This window comes from Artibeus jamaicensis, unplaced genomic scaffold, assembly GCF_021234435.1.
Source record: "Artibeus jamaicensis isolate MK-2021 breed Jamaican fruit bat unplaced genomic scaffold, CSHL_Jam_final contig_1284, whole genome shotgun sequence".
NCBI lineage: Eukaryota > Metazoa > Chordata > Mammalia > Chiroptera > Phyllostomidae > Artibeus > Artibeus jamaicensis.
In genome coordinates, this window is record NW_026521249.1 from 1,164,712 (window position 1) to 1,186,208 (window position 21,497).

At 40.1% G+C, this 21,497-nt stretch overlaps 1 protein-coding gene across 3 annotated transcripts in view; it reads right to left on the minus strand.

Annotated features, from left to right (window-relative positions):
* The window catches only part of NCKAP5 (NCK associated protein 5), a 995,643-nt gene that overhangs the window by 751,049 nt on the left and 223,097 nt on the right, over nt 1-21,497 (minus strand). The gene's annotated exons all lie outside the window — the stretch shown is intronic.

Consider the following 21,497-nt stretch of genomic DNA (forward strand, 5'->3'; position numbering starts at 1 on the left):
AATCTAACTCTCTCTGTTCCTATGTAAAACAGCTACTCTTCAGGAATTTGTTACTTTAGATGTAGGCACTATTAACTACCGAGACGCCCAGCAAGGAACCATCCTCAAAAGCTCACCTCCGTTCCTCCACCTTCCTCCAATTCTTGCTATAGGTATATTTACCTTCCAATTTTTTTTCACATCTATCCCCTGTACCCTAACTACCATTGTGTACTCCAAAATCATCCTCTCTTTTCCATTTTCAGCCAACATTCTTCTAGCCCAGGGAATGTGAGTTCTGCCTGCATGTTAGAGCCACAGGGAGAATTGAAAAGATGACCAGAGCCAGGATCCACTCCTAGAAATGTGGTTTTATTCAGCTTGGTATGGGGACCAGGCATTGGTATTTTTAAAGCTCTCCAAGTTACTTCTGTGTAATATGACTTGAGAATCATTCTTTTTGCTTACTTTCTCTGGCTCTAGTTTTGGCCCCCTGTGGCCACACCTGAAGAAGCACCAGGCTGCTCTTCCTAAATTGTTCATCTGTCCACTCTGCTTAAAATCCTTCAGTGACTGCTCATCATGTAGAAATGAAACCCAAATTCCTTAACTTTTCCTGCCTTTCTGCATGTCATGACACTCTCTGCCTCACATCTTTTGCTCTGGCTGCTGCTAGCTCCCCACCTGCAACCTACCATTTCATACCAGCATTCATGCCTCTTCTTTACTCCACATGCCCATCCTGACTCTTCGCCTGGTGAACACCTGCTGACCCGTAAAGACTCAGCTTCAGCATCACTAAGAAATCTGTCCTGTTCTAACTTGCTTCGGCACCACTTCTCTGAGCATGTGTGGTACAGCAGGGTATTCATAAGACATCGAAAGTATATGGACTCTCTACTCCTCTACAAACTGGTTTTCTCATGACACTCATGGCTTAGGCCTATTGTCCCTTTTAATTATTAACTGTGCCCCCTTTTATTTCCAAGGATGCCCTAACATGGATGATAAATTGGTAGTTACCTTATCTGAGAGATAATGAGACCAAAAACTGTTATATTTTTATAATCTAGCAATTAATCATCTCAATGCCTAAAACAGTTCTTAAAACTTGGTACACACTTTGTGCTCAAAAAATGAAGCAAGGAACGAAGTACATAACTAGCAAACTATCTTATCTTCAGAAGCAACCTTTAAGAAGCTCTAGTTTAAACATTAAATGAAACTGTAAGTCAGAGAGATTGTCTGCACTCCCATGGTCACTGAAGCATTACTCACAATACTGACCATATGGAACCAACCTAATGCCCCCTCAATGGATGAACAAACAAAACGTGCTATATACACTCATACAATGGAATGTTATTCAGTCTTAAAAAAGAAGGAAATCCTGTTATTTATGACAACATGGGTGATACTGAAGGACATTATGCTAAGTGAAATAAGCCAGACACAGAAAAACAAATACTAACTACATGTGATCTCACTTACATGTGAAATCTAAAAAAAAATCAGACTCACAGAAACAGAGTAGAATGGTGGTTGCCAGGGACTGGGGGTGGAGGAAATGGAGAAATATTGATCAAAGGGTAAAAAATTACAGTTATGCATTATGAATAAGTGCTAGAGGTCTAAGGGATAGCATGATGACTATAGATAATAATACAGATTCTACATTTGAAATTTACTAAGAGAGTAGGTCTTATAAGTTCTTACCACATGCATAAAAATAATAGCTATGTGAGGTGATAGATAAGTTAATTAGCTTGATTGGGGTACTCTTTTACAATGCATATATATAATTTATATACAATTTACACATCAATAAAGCTAGTAAACAAAGGTCTGATTTTTCAAATACTAAACAAAGAAACAATTAGGCACCTATCTTCTCCTTTAAAATATCATTTTAGAGCATAAACTAAAGTCCTCTCTCAGTTTAATATCATTTTTTGTATTTTTGTGCATTCTCTGGGACGCCGGTGGTGTTGGAGAAGTTCCACATGGTTATCAGATGGGTGAGGACCAAAGTATACATAATTTCTGGGGACAATATCAGCACATGTCCACTCTCGTGGGTCAGATTTTCACAGCCAAGAATTCAGGCTCCGACATGAGACCACCTGCCTGCATTTGAACCATGTTCCTCCACATGAAGGACACACTCTGGGAAGTTATCTAAACTCTTGAAGCCAGCAGGAGAATGTTAACCTGCCTGCCTCAAGTAGGCTTTTTGAGAATTAAATGAGGAAAATGATGGAGGGAGTTTAGCATGGGGCCTGTCACAGAGAAAGCCCTGAATAAACAGTAGTCTTCATTATTTTATCTATTTTACTTGCTGTATTCACCAATAATATTTCATTTGAAGAAGGGATTTGCCTGCATTTAAAAATACTTTGTGAATGCACTAATCTAGAATGCTGTGACTCCAAAGATCCCAAGCTACTTCTCCTTTGGGATCTTTGTAACTTGAGTTGCTAAAGGAGCCAGTGTGTTTCTTCATTCTGCAATGCAGAGCCTGAAGCCCACACCTTGCTTGTTCACTAGAACACACTGGTGGAAAAGAAAACAGCAACCCAAGACTCAAATTTCGGTGTGAGCCACAGGTGTCAGTGGGTGCCAGCTGTTGGCAGCATGGCATTAAAAGAAATGAATCTCTTGCCAGTGTTGGAATATGACTTCAGTATGCCTATTACAAATATTTACCTTTTTAGCAGGAATACCACGGGACACTAGGGTTTCTGTTTGAACAGTGCTTTGAGGCAGAACTCAATGAAATGACATGGAAAGCTTTGCAAAAATGCATGCCTTTATGATTATACTTGTAACATGTCATACCATCAGACTGCAACATAAAGCTTCAGAGGACAAAATAATCCCACTTATTTACACAAAATTCTAATTCCCAACAGATTTGTAGCTAACTTTGCATCTAGTATAATAAAATATATTTCATTCTGGGCAAAACTGATCTATCAACAAGGGTTGAAAAAGCTGCATAATATGGGGATTATGTCCCCATATTATGATTTAAGTCCAGGGGCTATGCCAAAGCCTCTGGAGTCAAATAGACGTAGGTCTGAGAAAATAAAGCACTTAAAGTGTCTGAAACTTAAGATAGATGCACTAAATCTTAACTCTCACAGTAATGATAATAGTAATTCTTAATAATATTCTCTATGGGTATTTGAAATAATTATGCAAAACAAAGATGATTAAGTCATATTTTATCCTACTCTGTTTTTTACTTCTGCTGCTGTTGTAATTTTAGATCAACCCCAAAATATCCACATAGACTTAAAATCTAGCTTCAATAATTTGAATTTTCTCTAAGGAATCAGAAGACCAACACGAACCTATGAAAACGAGCCTGAGGTGTCTGCATTTTCATGACCAGCAGACATGATAACTTGTCCTAAAACTGCTTCATCATGTTACCATTTCTGGTGAGTACTCTCGAGTCATGCAAGAGCATAGAGTGCCTTTTATTCAAAAGCTTCCAGAAGAGAGATTGCATCGACAGACACTCAGAGCAAGCTGCTGAAAGGCTATATGAATCCGGATCCTGGGATATTACACTAAATATTTGACAGGAATCCAAATTTTCCTGTAACCTTCTACTAAGAAGATAATCTTTCATAATTTTAACCGTGAAAGGGGAGGGCTTGATCTTTTGAAATGGAAAGGGTGGGCCTAATTGAATTTCCTTCTTTGGTTTCTTATTAAAGATAGGACCAGATTGAATCATATTCAATTAATGATTGTACTTGAATATATTGCTCTTTGCAGAAGCTGCAAATAAGATTAACAAAGCTAGAAAAAGATGGAGGAGGCTATGGTGCCAATTCAACACTTAAAGAGCTAGGTATATACAGGAACAAAAATCTATTTCAATGCCATTTATTTATATGATTGTCGAGCATGCAGGACCATTGTTTTGGGCCAATTCAAGGTCTGAGTGGAAAGTTGTGTGATACTGAGAATCACTGATGGAAGAAAAATAAACTTACAAATGCTGCAAATAATAACCCAGACATGCCGTTCTCATCTGCCCCGTCTCCTGACTGTCCAGCAAATATACCACGGTCCCTGTCTTTGTGGATGCAGCATAGCACAGCTGTCACACCCCCATCTCAGGCTCCTCACCCACTTCCCAGCCACCACAGCTCAGGTGCGAAACCATCTACCCCCGTAAGTCTTTATGCAGCACTAGTACCCATAGAAGCATGTCTTATGGACTAATAATTGTGACATCAGATCTGCCAAGTAAATTAGCACAATCAGTCCAAATGTTTCAAAACTGGGACTTTCCAGGAGCACAGATCATATAACTAACACCTGCATAAAACTCTTCCTTCTATAAGCTTTCCTGGGGGTATTTTTTTCCATCTTTTAGAGACTGGTATTTTGCTCCAATAGAACCTCACATGTTTTGCTAATTGTCTCTTATCTCTATTTGTATATTACCTGTATAATGATGATTTAAGTAAACTGGCAAGCCCTTCTCTTCTTCCGTGTTCACACAGTACAAAACACATAATAGGAGCATGATTAGTAGTTCCGGGAATGCACCTGGTGTGTGTGTGCACACACATAGGAGGCAGTACATGTCTGGAGACAGAATTTGGAATTTTCATCCTAGCTTTGACTTTTGACACCTATGTGAGCCTGAGTAAGTTTCCACATTTGTAGAACAGGCATAATACAAAATAATACACATATTATGATGATACTATATAACAGCTATGCAGTGCATGCAGGAGAAACTCAAACGGTACTCATTCCCTTGTTGAAAAGCAACACTGACATAAGAAAGATGTCAGAGTATGAGAGGGAACAAAGTGTAGTGCTCATGAGCATGGACTCCAGGAAGAGACTTTCTAATTTCAAACCCAATTCTAAACCCTTGGGCTGTGATATTTGGGCAAATTGCTTAACATCTCTGTGCTTCAACTTCCTCACCTATAAAACAGGGGTAGTACCGGTATTTACCTCTCAAGATTGTGCGGGATAAATGAGGTAATATATAGTAATGCCTAACACAGACAGGCATTTGGCTTTAGTTTTATTAAGAATAAATCTACTTAAGACACACACATGAACTTGGTTAATTTTAAGTCTTTTAAAACTCTGGATCTATAGTTCTGTGAAGAAAATATATACACTCTTGCCTTTTAAGTCCCACATAGGAGAACACAACATTCATACTGAGACAGCATCCACTGCCTTTTTTTTTTCCTTTTTCTGTCACAACGTGTATACCTGTTACCTGTAGTCGGAAAGCCCAACCAACTTATGACCTGCTGTAACCAGCTACAAAGCTGGACCTGGAAAAGAGCTGAAGCTAAGCCTGATGTTGGGTTTGTATCAGAGATTGTTTGTCAGAATGTCAGTCTTCTCTAGAGACGACAGAAGTAGGAGAGCTGTAAGTGACATGTCCAAAACAGATGCCAAGGAGAGAAGCTTGGACTCAGAGTCTGGCACTGAACTGGACTTTCAAGAAATTTTCCAATGAAGTTCATCAGTATCTAAAAACTAAGGGTCTTCTAGCACCTGGGCTAGGTCAGCACAAGGTTCATTGCTAAACCAGCTGCAAGTCTTCATTCACAGTTTGGGAAACAAAACACCACCAAAAAAGACTAGGCATGAATTGCTCACAGTCGCCTATCAGTGAATTTACAGTTGGCAAATAATTTGGGGACTCAGAGGAATAGGATAGAGTGAGCATGGAGATGATCAATGAATTAGGATAATAAACTAGTTTTGGACCCATTTAGTGTTTAAATTCTTTGAAATGGGCCTCTTCTACCAATCACACCCCACAAAGCTTCATGCTGCAGCCTGCTCGCCTCCCCTTTCCAGTCGCTGCTCCTTCTAAATGTAATCTTCAGAGGGTAGTCCTGTTTCTTTAGCTATTTCCAAAATAAACTCAGGGGAAATTAATACCTTGTCCAAGATTTTTATTTATATGTTTATAGAGTCTTCTCTGTATCAATCTTGTTCTTTCAGTCTGTGCCTTAAAAAGTCTGCCTGGTACCATTCTTTTTCTTACTTCCAAATATGATTCAAATGCATTTCAAACTTGGGGGGAAAATGAGAACTTGTTGAAAAGAAATACTGGCATAAGCAGTGGGGGCTAAGTCCTCTCTGCTTTCAGAATGAAACAAACTATAGCAATGGAAAGGACCTACTGGAGAAGCACAGACAAAATGCAATTTCACAGATGAATCCAAGTCAAGTGGAGAGGAAGGCAGATCACCAGAGAGTTATCTGCAGCTTTCTGCAGGAACATTGGGTAGATGTCAAATGAAACCAGAGTCCTTGTGAAAGGAATCAGACACAAAGGAGGCTACTCTGGTGTTCTGAAAGGGCAAGTATTGTCTCACACCTGAGCTCCATTCAGTGAGAGAAAAGGAGTGCCATAGATAGTCAAGGCAGGCAGGAAGACAGGAGGTACAGGGGAAACAAAGTAAAAAGAACAACGACTGGGCTAAATTAATGTCTCTAGACTGAGTTATACAAGTGGAGGAAGTGGTTGGGTTATGACAGGGTGAACCCTTTTCTGGAAAGATTCTCCATCATACCTGTCAAAGCCTGCTCCATCTTTGGGTCATCGCTGAGATCCTGTAACTATTACAGACCAGGGGGTCCCTAATGGCCCCCTCTGACACATGATGTACTTCATGTTTGCACCAGTGCTTCTCAACTGGGGTGGACCTTACCCCCCAGGGGACATTTGGCAATTTCTAAAAACATTTTCATTATTAAAACTGGGAGAATGCCACTGACATGTGATGGATAGAGAACTGGAGTGTCATTAAACACTCCACAATGCACAGGGCACCCCACAGCACAGACTGTCCATACTGTTGTAGTTGAAAAATCTTACCTGCACTCCAAATCCATATGGCTTGGAATGCTAGTTCTGTTATCTGGGTGCGTGTCTTGTCTCTCTGACCAGCTTATGAGTATCTTCAGAGCACAGACCACACTTAGTAACTCTGGTCATCACCCAGTATCCTGGGCAGAGTGTCTTTCACATGGCAGGTGGGCTGTGTGGAGAAGTATGTGGGAGAAGGGGCAAGACAGATGTGTTTGCTTCCCTGTGACCCAAGGTTGGAGAAAGTCACTCTTGGTAGCACTACTGCCAAATCTTGCTGGGCCTGGAGTGGCTTGACAAAACCATCATCCCCACCTGAACAACAAGCAAGGGGTATGCTGCTCAGGTGACAGAGATAGGCCAGGAAATAAGTCAGCTAGGGCTGAAGAGGTAGGGGCTAGGCTGCAGCATAACATCTCATAGTCAGTGAAAGATGACATTATAAATGGGCATCTCAACTCTTAAATGATGCTTTTCAACACAATTTAGAGATAAGGGCAAATGCTCTACAAACCAGGTAAAAACTGATCTTTCTGCCTCACCATCTGCTGAGTTTCCACTGGTCCTTCACACGAAAGTTACTTTGGATACACTTGGGCTTTTTGAGGCTTCTGCTAAGCAGATATAGCATGAATAGTCTCTCTCTCCCTTTCACTGTCCTTCTTTCACAGCCCATCTTTTCTATCCAAGAAAAGCACAGATCACTACACCAGGTTGTGTTGAGGCATCAGCTCCACCATCACTGCCCCTCTTCCCCCGCACTGCCTGCCCCACTGAGTGTGGGCCTCCTAAGGTAATTGCTTCATAATGGATGGTTCTAAAGCAATTGCCCTGCTGGGCTGTGGGCCAGCTGCTCCCTGGTGCTGTGACCCTGCATTATCCTCCCTCAGTCCACCAACATCAAGTGAAGTGCTAGGCATACACTATATGCTTGCCAAGTGCTTTTGAACTACTAGAATGGAAGACTTGTGCCTCTCTGAGACTGGCCAAAGAATGGTTAAAGGGCCAATTCCCAGCCAGAGCAGCACAGAAGCTGGGCAGCTGCAGGTTGGGCCATCTCAAATCTCTGCACTCATGGCAAAGTCTGCAGGCTGGAAGGCAATTCCACTTGAGAAAAAGGCAGTCACAAAATTCTCTTCCCAGAACATCCCTATTACCATCAACTGCATGCCAGTTTCTGAGTACTCATCTCTAATAAAGATAAAAGAAATATGAGGCTGCCTTTAGATGTTAGTTTTTTAAGTGATAAGAATTGCATACTTTCAAACACACATTTGTCAAGATGCTGCTTTTCTTTCTGTATCCTGTCTAATGGCAAAAACCAAAATCTTAAACTAGTCTTAAGCCATTTTCCTCAGGGATACAGGTTTTAGAAGACTGTTACTCTCAGCAATAAGATACTCTCTTGAGTCTTCTTGCCCTGCCTGTGAGAGGTCAGTGTGGCCTGTGAGAGGTCAGAGGTCAGCTTCACAAGCTCATACAGGAGCAGTAAAGAGCAAGTCCACTGCCTGGTCCTGCTCGCTCCTGGTTCTTTGTTGGCTTTTGCTTTAGAATGTCTCTCTTTTTATCCAGAATTTAGCAAAAGCAAAAAACTGTATTCTTCCAGTGAGGGCCACTGGCTGGTCTGCAGGATCCCTAGCTCCCACCTGGCATGAGTATCTGGCATGGTCAAGAACTTGGATTCTGCACATCCCTGCCAGGGGCCCACGAGTTTCACCCTGATGCATGTCTAAGGGACTGGCCCTTCTTCCTTGCTCCCTCTGCCTCCTGCAGCTCACTTTGGACTCTGCTTGCAGAAATTTCCTAAGCCTTTTGAGCTGATGCAGTCTCTCTGGCATGAAGCACCCTGCTGCCATTTCTACTGTGCCCCAAGGTAGCTGCCCCCCCTGCCAGGCCACACTCCTGGACAGTCACACTTTCCTCTGATCCCCAAGCTTCAAGCAGCTTCCATCAGTGGCTGCCCAGCTCACCCCTGAATCTCCACTTCAAAACTGTCCTTTCTTCTTTAGACCTCAAAGCTGTTTTCTCTGCTGGAAGAAGAGAGGAAAAGGACCTGTTGAATCTATTTGCATTTTCCAGGTGACCTTTTCTGTCTTTTACATTGACAGCTCACTCTGAGCCTAGAAGTCAAGATTCTGGCAAGCTTATTCATTGATATGTTTTGGATGATTTTCAAACTCTTGCACAGGGCAAATGGCTGCTCCTAATCGCATGTAAGATTATTGATCAATACACACACACACACACACACACACAAAAAACTCAGCAAGATAGGATTTTGTGACATTCTGACTCATGTTCAATGTTTTCTAAATGCTTAAAACTGTTTCATAAAATGTCTAATATTGTTTTTTAAAATGGCTTGCAGTTTTTAGTTGACTTCATTCCGCAAAATGTCCCCATTCTTATGCAACACCCCACCAGGATCAATTAAACATTATTCACAGTAGCTGAGTAAGTAGAAAATACCTGAATGACCATCAATGGATGAATGAATGAAGAAGATGCATAAAAAAGGAAACCCTGCCATTTGTGGACAACATAGGTAGATTGTGGGAGGATTATGCTAAGTGAAATAAATCAGACGGAGAAAGGCAAATACTGCATGATCTCAGTTATATGTGGAATCTAAATAAAAACAAAAGAGCCAAGCTTATAGGTAGAGAATAGATTGGTGGTTGCCAGAGGTGAGGGATAGAAGGTGGGCAAAATGGATAAAGGGAGTCAAAAGGCACAAACTTCCAGGTATAAAATAAATAAATCCTGGGGATACAATGCAAAGCATGGTAACTATAGTTAATATCGTGTTTGAAAGTTACTAAGAGAATACATCTTAAAAGTTTTCACCACAACAAAAAAATTGTAACTCTATATGGTGACAGATTTTAAATAGACCTATTAATCATTTTGCAATATATACAAATATTGAATCATATTGTATACCTGAAACTAATATAAAGTTATATGTGAATTATATCTCAATTTAAAAACAAACTAATAAAATAAAACCCACAAATATTCCCATTCTCATGACTGACCAATGTGAGGCCTTTAAATAAAGCTGGTGGGTGTCCAGGACTCCAACACTTTGGCCCATTCTCAAGAAGAGGAAAGAGAAGACTGGGAAGAACCAAGGGCTGGTGTCCTCCAGCTTTGGAAACAAACTCTAGAGAAGTAGCCACAGCCTTTTCAGGTTGCTTAGCACCAACCAACAGCTAATGAAGGGCGTGAGGGTCCCATAAACATTGCCAAATTGTAAATAACTATTTAAGACAAAAACACGAATTTCTTTTTAGAATTATTCATCTCCTGGTCTTGCTTAAAAATACCTTCTCAGTATACGAGGGGCAAGTTGAGACCCATTGTCCAGTTCTCTCTTTCTAGTCAAACAAGAGGACAGCGAACCCTGCCCTCCTTATCCCAGTGGGGTGTTAAAAGGATAAAGTGAGATAACAGATGTGAGACACTAATCTAAAATCAGGAGATTATTAGAAGCCTCTCTATATCCCTAGGTGTGATCTGTGGGATTTGCCAGAGTTCTGTGTTTGCCTTCCTTGCACTTGGCTCTTTGCTTTTCTACTCTATTGACTCAAGCAAAATGACAGTCAGGGTTGATGGCCAGCGCCTCTGAAGGCAAAGCCTGACACCTGAGCCAGGCAGTGGCCTCCTTGCTCCTTTTCATCTCTCTGTTCTCTGAGTGTTCCCTCCTCAGTGACTTTTTGGACCTTCTCTCATTATGATATCCCCATGGATGCTTCACTCCAGGTGAAAAAGTTTTAATTTTAATTCAATGTTTGCTTTTCAAGATGCAAGAGGCCAAAAGAGATGCTATATGGCAATAACAAATGAGTTCTTAGCTTATTTTGTTAATTTCACATGAGGCCACTAAGCATTTTCTTGTGACTGAGTAATTAATTTGGAAAAGGAAATAATTTCTTAAAAGGTTATTCTCCTTACACAAGAAGGTAAAGTTGTAAAAGTGTTAGATAATTTAATTTTCACATTTCGCTGCCTTGAAACAGCTCCCAAGTTTAAGTTGATCTCCAGTAATGTGGGGAGTGATTTTTTAAAAGAAGAAACTCATGTAAGAATGTTTTGCAAGTTGAATCTACAGCTAATTCTCAAGTAATTATTCATCACTAGTTCTGAAAAGCCAACATTATATAAAGTGTTGTAGAAGATATAAAGATATTAAAAATAAAATGCAAAGCCACTATGTTTTAAATGAAGCTAGTTCAAAAGAATGCTAGTTTTAATATATATATACACATATATATATTAGACTTAATTCTCATAAAAGTCTGCTATACTTATGAATGTTATCACCATTTTATAAATGAGAAAATGGAGACTCACTTTGGCAGAGCTTGGATTTACAATCTAATTTTACATTCCAAATCCTTCTCATGAGGTAATACTCGGACCTTTGGTTTGCAAGATATTAGTGTCCCTCAGAGAGTAGAGCCAAGATGCTATTTAGTTCTTCCAGGGAGCAATCACTTCTTACTGCAATGATCAGAGAACATATAATAGGGCGGGTTGTCATGCCATTGGCCCCAGAGGACGACAGGATTTTGACAGCCCTGGGAGAGTGATTAAGGGATGGTTAGGGAAGAGGACAGGGAAGTAGGTGAACAAAATCACAGAAGTAAAAGGAAGCTGAACAATTTTAGGGAATGGCAATTGAAGCAGCTTGCTATAAAATTGAGCCCTGGAGAAAACAACAAAGGAGCAGTAAGTCAAAAAGATAGCTTGTACGGGACCTTATTACTAGGCCAAGGGATTTACACATCATTCAGTGTCTAGCGTGTATCTGTGGCAGAGTGGTGGTGGTGGTTTCAAATGACGATGGCATGATCAGGCTTGTGTTTCAGAGAAAGTAGCCTTGTCTCAACGCAAGAGAAACCTGCCAAGAGAGGAGATGAGAACCACACAGTTGCAGAACACAAGGTAGGAAGCTCTGCCAGGAAGAGATTAATGTACTGACTGTTTTATGAAAAAAGAATGGGGGGAGTCAGTGAGTTGAAAAGAATAATAAGTAGAAAATCTAAAATGCTTAACAACTTATAGATAGTTGAAGGAGAGAGAAGAACGCAAGTCCTGTGGTTCAAGTTGGGCAACTAAAAGACAGATGGATATCACAAATACATATGATCTTAAAGATGAGAAGCTCTCAGGAGCTAGGGGATTTTGAAGGATAAAGGAAAATAAAACAGTAAAAACAGCCAGAGCCAGACATCTCTAAGCCCTTTATGTAGAATAACTTATTTTATTGTCACCACAACTGTTTGAGGTAGGTAATATAATTATACCTGTTTTAATGATGAAGATACAGAATCACAGAAAGCTAAAACAACTTGCATCAAGATCACTAGCTAGTTAAGTGAGAGGGACAGGGAAGCGGTGGACTCTGGTAGCTTGGCTCCAGAGTCTATGCCCTTGACCACTATGAACATCTGCCTGGAGGGGACAACTGGACTTGGGGAGAGGATGAGGTGACCAAGGGAGATCAGTGAGGGGCAGTGAGAGGCAGTTAACAGTGAAGGGGAGGAGGGGCTGAATACAGACTAAGGGGAAGGGAAAAGCATAGATGGGAGAGAAGGCAGAGAACACAACTTGGAAAGGTAGACACTTAGTGGATGAGAAAGAAGAGAAAACAGAGAGATTAAACAAGTGCAGTTAATGAAGGAAGACCCTTGGGTGAGTTGCCAGCATAATCCCAATAACATAAAATATGGAAGATCAGTTAGGGAAGGAGGCAATGAAGCAAGGGTCATTGTCAAAGCTAAATTGGTGATTCTACATGAGGTGTGAGTAACATTTTTGGCTCCATGGTGAAAAGCACCAACGTACACATTCTCACAGTGTAAATTCAAACTCCAACTCTGCCTACCACCTACTCATTGCCCTGCCAGCAACCAGGACATTGATGGTTTGTAAGCATATTGTCACAGACCCAAGAGAAGCTCAACTTCTAAGGGAAAACTCTTTGAATTTCTGCTGAGTACATGTAGAATTCAGAGACAAATGGAAAGGTCACTGAACTCATTTTTCAGTAAAATAGTCTTCTTATGTAAATAGTAAATTCCAAGTTCATTTGTTTAACAACTTATTTTGAAAGTTTGTTTCTTTATTTTTCATGGAGGAAAAGTCACAGTCTCAAGGCAGTGTCCTCATAAACCTCCATCTGCAGCCCTCACCTTGGTGTCCTGAAGAGTAGCCAGTCTGTGTATAGCTGGCTGAGACAGGGCTGCACGTGTGGTAATTCCAATAGTCTATCCACATGTGTGGCCCATTTGCTCATACAGTCCTAAGTTAACTGCTGAGAATACTCATCAGACTAAACCAAACACACCTACTGAGCATATTAAAAATAGGCCAAAATAAAGCAACAGACACAGCAACAGAATAAAGCAGATTGGTTGGCAGATCAGTGTCTTAAGTCAATATACTTAAAATTTCAACTTCTAATTTATTCCTCCATAGTGTTTAGATTACGTTAAGTTCTGAAATAAAAACAAATCTCTTTTTTGGCAGCATTCTTACTGATAAGAGGTCTGATGTGTATTCTGGAAAAGAAAGTAGGGGGCATAATTTGTAAGCTTCTGGAAACTCTGCAAGAAATCAAACCTTTGAACCATGCTGGCATGAGGAAGCTCATGTATTCTATTGACCTGAGAGAAGAACAAGCCCAAATTTAACTAATCCACTCTGTATAGAGTCATGTCAAGTAATCCAATTGTTTATCCTGAGCAGTCAAGAGGAAAGATTGTTTAAATCTAAAACAAAAGTAGCACATGTAAGTGCTTGATTTGGTTTGCTTCAAGATTTCTCCAAAGGTGGCAAATTGAACTCTGCCTAAAAATGTATGTTTGGACAGGCAGCTTTTTCTTAAAGAATTTCTCCCCCTTTGAAAAAGCCTGCTGATAAGAGAGAAACCCAAATTTCTGTAGCTGTTATAGCCTTTTAGTCCATATGCTTCTCAATCTCTCTAGCCATTTCTCCTTCCTGTAAAATAACACATGTAGACAAAATGCTACAGGCATACACTGGATATTGACATGAACAAAGGCATAGGCTGCTCTCAGTGGCCTTTGTTTTTGCCTACTGTGGATTTGATGACCTTTGACATTTCCATGCATTTTGCATATTCCTCTAGAAGAGCACTTATTATGCTATATAAAATGATTACTCCCTACTGCATTGAAAGTGCAAGATCAAAGAGGGATTCTCGTACATTTTACACTGCTGTTGCCTATCCCAGAGTAGCTGCTCTATAAGTTTTTGGTGGATCAACGAACAAATAAATGAATGAAATGTTCCCTAAATTGTGCTTAACTCTCATATGTATTAGAAACTGGATTTCTGCCACTGGATTTTGTTTCTTTTTTCTTCAACTTTTGCCTGAAGATTCAATGCTATTGTGCCTCAGGCAAAAGTGATTAGAAATAATCTATTTTATATCCACAATATTTTAAGAAATTTTTTGATATATTAGAAAAATGGGAAAGTATCAAAATATGCGAATGGCATTTTATACATCACACAGAGATCATCACATGTTCTCCTGATGATAGAAATACTAAACCCAGCCCTGGCTGGTGTAGCTCAGTGGATTGAGCGCAGGCCTGCAAATCACATGATCACGGTTCGATTCCCAGTCAGGGCACATGCCTGGGTTACAGGCCAGTTCCCTGCAGGCCAGTTCCCAGCAGGGGACGCACAAAAGGCAACCATACATTGATGTTTCTCTCCCTCTCTCCTTCCCCCCCTTCCCCTCTAAAGATAAATAAATAATAAAATATTTTTAAAAAATTAAAAAAAAAGAAATACTAAACCCACATACCTCTAAAATTTGAAATAAGTGGACTTTTACATTCCTGCCAAGCTTGATAATTTTCTGAATAAGGAAATAGAGTGGTTTTCCCTAAGGCACAGCAGTTGCTTTTGAAAATATGACTTTTCAACTTCTATAACACTCCCCTCTACAAGATCTATAGGCCCATCTGAACTGGATTCCATGTCAAATTTTAGATCATAGATAGTATCATCTTTATCATCTATTCTCTTTTACATGCCACAATGATTTAAACCATAGGAGGTTAAAATATGCAATTAACATCATTATGTCTCATGCAAATCTCACAGTTTTATGACATTTTCTCTCAAAAGAAGTTCTGAAACACAGAGAGATAAGGTCACTTAGAGATTGTTGACTAATTGCTGTGACAATTCTGTCAAATGGCTGTGCACCTGTGCTTAAGCACCTACAGTTCTCAGAACTCACCACTTCTCAGATAATCCATGAATCTCCCCAAAGGAGGCCTATTAGAATGTATCAAAAATATACCTCCCAGAAACATACATTGATTTGTCCAAATTTGGCCTCATGTAGCAGGCAATACAGGATAAATTTGAATCCCTCTTCCCAACACACACACAGACAACCCTTGAAGATTTAATAGAAAGTTTATTTGTTCAATCTGATTCTTCCCATCTGTTCTTCAAGCTAATGTTTCAAGTTCCATCCATCCCCCAAGTAATGTCTCCTTAAGTCATTTACTCTCCTGGCCATTCTTCTCAGAACACATTCCAAAATGGCTATCAAATTTCTTTTAATATTTGGTAACCTCCATTGAACATAATTATTTTCAGTATAATCTGACCAGCCCAAAGTGAAGGAAGATGATGACCTCCCTTCTTCCATTAATTCACCCTCTGGTTTACACATATCCTTTTGGAAGCATATTGAGATTCCTGTTGACTATTTTAAAAATATTGTTATTGAGCCAATAGTGCTCTGATGCTCTAACTGTACACTTGACTTTGGAACCATGTCAAGCTTTACATTTATTTCTATTAAATATTCTTTTTCATCTTTCTTTAGCCTTTAACATTTTCTCTGGCTAAAACTTTTAAAAGTTCAACCATGTGCTATTCTCAAATGGAATCTACATAGTGAGTCTTATCTCTATTTACTTTAAGGAAGTGTGTAGCATGCCACAAAAACCTGGTTGACATCAATCTCCCTTTGGAGGCAATAATTCAAGCAAGATCTAATCCATCACATAATGTTAACACCCAGACCACATTTCTCCATCTTTTTTCCACAAGGGAAAACACAAAAAAACTTTGAAAAAGGTTTTCACATTCCAAACCCAAAAGAATGTTTTGCCAGAAAATAAGATAGAGAAAAAATTGTATTACACAACCTGTATGCACTAGTTTCAATAGCATGCCCCCAAAATTCATGTGTACTAGGAATGTATAAATTAGTATGTTTTTGTCTCTTTTCTCTTTCCTGCTCTTTTGTGTTATCCTAGCCTTAACTACGATATATAAATGTTCTATCATAAAATCTTTCTATACTATGAATATGCTCTACATTTACTGTTCCATACCATGGGAGTTCTCTCTATGCAAGCAGGAAGCCTTGCAACCTGCAGAGCCTAGTCAGGAATACTTAAGGAACATCCAGAAACCATCTTCACTCCAAAGTTATGCTCATGGATCTTACTACGTCCTTTTCATCAGCAGCACTCATTAAATGCAAAGCAAGTATACCAGCTCTTTCCTCACCCTTTCCACATCTCATATTACAAAAAAAAAAAAAAACCCTGAAGGCCAAAATTTCAGTGAACTGGGCCAGGATTTATTCATATGCAGATATCAGAAAGCTTATACCCCAGTCTCACATGAATATCCTTTCCAGTAACCAACTTTATCTGTGAAAGCTAAGTCATTTTCTGCTGAAGAGTGAGTCATGATATCTTGTCTGTCTTTTAATGGATCTTTTTCCTGGAATGCCACACACAGCCATGTAACAATCACTCAAAGGCACAGCACTCCCCCCTACTCTAAGGTAACATATCCACTTCACTAAAAATACATTGATTTTTTTTCTTTTCTAATTTTTTATTGTTTTTCAATTACAGTTGTCCTCATTTCTTCCTCATTTCTCCCCTATCACTCTCTCCTACCCTGCCTAACCCCTCCCACATGCAATCCTCCCCCACCAGCCACTGTCCTTGTCCATGGGTCCTTTATACCTGTTCCTTGACTTGACTCTTCCTCTTCTTTCCTCCATTATACCCTCCCCCTCCCTTCTGGTCACAGTCAATTTGTTCTTTATTTCCATGTCTCTGATTCTATTTTGCTCACTTGTTTGTTTTGCTGATTTGGTTTCACTTACGGGTGAGATCATATGGTATTTTTCTTTCACCACCTGGCTTATTTCACTTAGCATAATGCTCTCCAGTTCCATCCATGCTGTCGTGAAGGGCAGGAGTTCCTTCTTTCTTTCTGCTACATAGTATTCCATTGTGTAAATGTACCATAGGTTTTTGATCCACTCATTTATTGATGGGCACTCAGGCTATTTCCAGCACTTGGCTATTATATATAACTCTGCTATGAACATTGGGGTACATAGATTTTTTTGAATTGGTGCTTCAGGACTCTTAGGGTATAAACACAGGAGTGGAACTGCTGGGTCAAAAGGCAGTTCCATTTTTAGTTTTCTGGGTAAATTCAATACTGTTTCCCACAATGGCTGCACCAGTCTGCATTCCCACCAACAGTGTGCACTAGGGTTCCCTTTACTCCACAACTTTGCCAGCATTCGTTGATTGTTGCTTTGTTTATGATGGCCATTTTGACCAGTGTGAAGTGGTATCTCATTGTGGTTTTAATTTGCATCTCTCTGATGGCTATAGTGATGCTGAGCATCCTTTTGTATGTCTCTGTATGTCCTCCTTGGATGAGTGTCTGTTCAGGTGCTTTGCCCATTTTTTAATTGGATTTGTTTGTCTTCCTGGTGTGGAGTCATGTGAGTTCTTTATATAGAACACATTGATTTTTGGGCAAAGTCATCCCTTTCCAACAGAGCAGAGAAAGTGTGACCATATCAGCATTGATCAACCAGATAACCTGCATCTCTGTTGATGACTGATGCCAGGTAACCTAACAATCTCTGAGACCCGGGCCTGAAAATGGATTATGACTTTGACTCCTCTGTGCTAAAGCACCTACATGACTTTGCCAATTGGTACTTGACTAATAGGTACCACTGAGGACAAGTTTCCTCAACCCAACTGAGAGCTGGGAACTTCAAACATTTCCCTCCTAGAATGGAATCATAGGTGGTCTGCCCTCACACACTGTAATCACACATACGCTGAGCAATGGGGGCGACATGTGCATTGCATAAGCAATAGGAGAGAAGGAACTTCATAGAAAAGAGAGATGCTATTTAGTATTCTTTAGGACAGGTGATCGAGCAAATGAGTACCCTGAAACTGCTATGCAGCTCACTCTACTACACTAACATTTCAATTCTATGAGACAGAGAAGAAAATGAGCAACTGGCCAAAAACAATAATATGTGGAGCAAAAACAACACAATTTCAAATACAACCTCCTCTCCTTGAGAAAAACTGTTTCCCGTTTATGCAACTTCAGGAAACATAAAGGGCATCCCTGTTCCCAACCAAGACAAGGAACCATTTGAAGGATCATAGTATGAATGCAGCCTACTGGGAAAGGCTAGGTGACTAGGAAAACAACCAGGAGTTTTGTAGGCAGTCCATGTGAAGGGCAATATGAGAAAAGAGGAAGCCCTGACTCAAAGGAGTTTGTGCCCAAGAAAGAAATCCATTGATGGTGTATAATATATGTGGCTCTAAATCAGATCTATGGCTGATAATATAAAATACAAAAATTGTCACCGAACCTTATTAGGAAATGTTACTCACAATCATACATCTAAGTGGCACAGAGGTGGGGAGAAGGAAGTGGGGACCAACTGATGCATTTCCTGCTTAGATACAATCCACCCCTCCCACCAATGATCCATTGAACAATTCCTAAAATGTAGGATGTTGATGTGACAGAAAGGCCATCAGAGTAAGCAAAATAAAATTGATTGTCAATCTATTCAGAACAAGAATAGTGCATCAGGAGTTAGACTGTGAAACATGCAGGAAAAGTAATCAAAGCAAAGCATTTTTTAAAATTTTTTAATTGATTATATCATTACAGTTGTTCTATTCCCTCCCTTCATTCCCCTCCACCCTGCACCCCCCTCCCCCCACCTTTCCCCCCCTTTCGTTTATGACCATGTGTCTCAAGTTCTTTAGATTCTATATTTCCCATACTATTCTTGCCCCCCATCTATTTTCTATCTACTTTCTATGCTACTTATTTTCTGTACCTTCTCCCCCTTCTCCTCCTCCCACCCCCCTGTTGCTAACCCTCTGCATGATCTTCATTTCTATGTTTCCACTCCTGATCTAGCTGTCCTTTTAGTTTGCTTTTGTTTTAGGTGTGGTTGTTGATAACTGTGAGTTTGCTGTCCTTTCACTGTTCATCTTTTCTATCTTCTTTTTCTTAGGTAAGTCCCTAACATTTCATATAATAAGGGCTTGGTGATGATGAACTCCTTGAATTTGATCTTATCTGAGAAGCATTTTATCTGTCCTTCCATTCTAAATGAAAGTTTTGCTGGATAGAGCAATCTTGGTTGTAGGTCTTTAGATTTCATGACTTGGAATACTTTTTTCCAGCCCCTTCTTTCCTGTAAGGACTCTTTTGAGAAATCAGCTGACAGTCTGATGGGAACTCCTTTGTAGGTGACTGTCTCCTTATCTCTTGCTGCTTCTAGGATTCTCTCCTTCATTTTAATCTTGGCTAATGTAATTATGATGTGCCTTGGTGTGTTCCTTCTTGGGTCCAACTTCTTTGGGACTCTCTGAGCTTCCTAGATTTCCTGGAAGTCTATTTCCTTTGCCAGATTGGGGAAGTTCTCCCTTATTATTTGTTCAAATAAGTTTTCCACTCATGGCTGTTCCTCTTCCCCTTCTGGTACCCCTATAATTCGGATGTTGGAGAGATTAAAGATGACCTGGAGGTTCCTAAGACTCTCCTCATTTTTTTGAATTCTTGCTTCTTCACTCTTTTCTGTTTGGCCATTATTTGCTTTCTTCTGGTCCACTCCATTGATTTGAGTCCCAGTTTCCTTTCCATCACTATTGGTTTCCTGTGCAATTCCATTCATTTCAATTAGTTTCGCCTTCATATGTTTGTCTAATTTGTGGCTATAATCAACCAGTTCTGTGAGGATCCTGATCACCAGTGTTTTAAACTGTGCATCTGAGAGTTTTGCTATTTCTTCATCAATTAGATTTATAGGCTCTGGGGCTTTGAGATCTTCCTGAGCCATTTTTGGTCTGTTCGCGCTCTTTAAGTATGAGGAGCGGAGCCTTAGACTCCCAGGTCACTGGTTTGTGATGCTGTATGTGGGGATGTGGTCAGAACGGGGAAATGGCAGCCCCCTCTGCTGTTTCGCAGCGCTGCTGGGTGAGGAGCAGAGCCTTAGGTGGTTCACCAGGGCCGGGCCACTCAGAGTCGCTGGGTTATGACTCTGTATGTGGAAGCGTGGTGCCCTCTGCTGCTGCTCTCTGCTGGGTCCAGTCCAATTGCCCACTCCCTCGCTTGTCTATCCAGAGTCAACCCGCAGCCCTGCTCCCTTGCTGTTTCCCCAATGTCGCTTGCTGGGTCTCTTACTAGGTCCAACCCTGTGCCTGGATTCCACGCACCTGAGTCCCTCTCACTGAGTTTTCCTGTGGTACCCCGCTCTGCCAGCTGCTGGTTTCGCCCCTCTTACCGGTCAGGCTGAAGAATTTGTTGTTAACAGACTTCCGAAAAGTTTAATTTTCTGTGTTCTGGCTGTGTTTTCCGTTGCTAATATTTAGTTGTCTCTAAACTTGATTGTATGAGAAAGCACGGTTTCTCCACCTATGCCTCCATATTGGTGGAAGTCGAAGGCATGTTTTTTTACATGCTTTAGAGTCAGATCTCCAAGCCCTACCTTTAGTAGCCAAAGGTGGTGTCTTTCCTCTGAGTTGCCAGTCCTTCATATTAGAAGTTGCTACTTTTCAGTTTACCATAACAGTAGAATGTATTTCTTTATATCACTATATACTGACCTCCTTGAGGAATCCTCTCTCCTTCATGTTTTCCCCATTGTTTCTAGCATTGCAAATGGTAAGTGCAAAATAGACAGAGGGAGGTTAAGAATAGTATAGGAAATGGAGAAGCCAAAGAACTTATATGTATGACCCCTGGACATGAACTCCAGTTGGGGAATGATAGTGAGAGGGTGTTGCAGGGAGGAAGGGAATAAAGGGGAGAAAAAATGGGAAAATTATAATAGTAGAGTCAATAAAATATACTTAAAAATGGAAGTTGCTACTTTTCAATTTATCACAATTTAGTAGGGTATATTTCTGTATATCACTAGATCCTAACCTCCTAGAGGAATCCTCCATGTTTTTTCTCCTATTTCTAGTATTGCTACATAAATAAATTCATTCTTGAATAAGTTAACTTACATACAAAACACAAGGGATATAAAATCTCTTAATAAATTATCTAGTAATAAGTAAAAAGTTTCCACTTTATAGGAAAACTATAGAACTTGAAGTGTTTTATTATCTTCATTACCTAACACTAAAAGTCGAATAATAGTCTGTTATATCAACCAATTACAATGATGATTCCTAGTCATGAGATCACCTCACTCAGAAAACATCATGATAATCAGAAAATCCTAAAAGCAAAGATTATCAAAATAAATGTA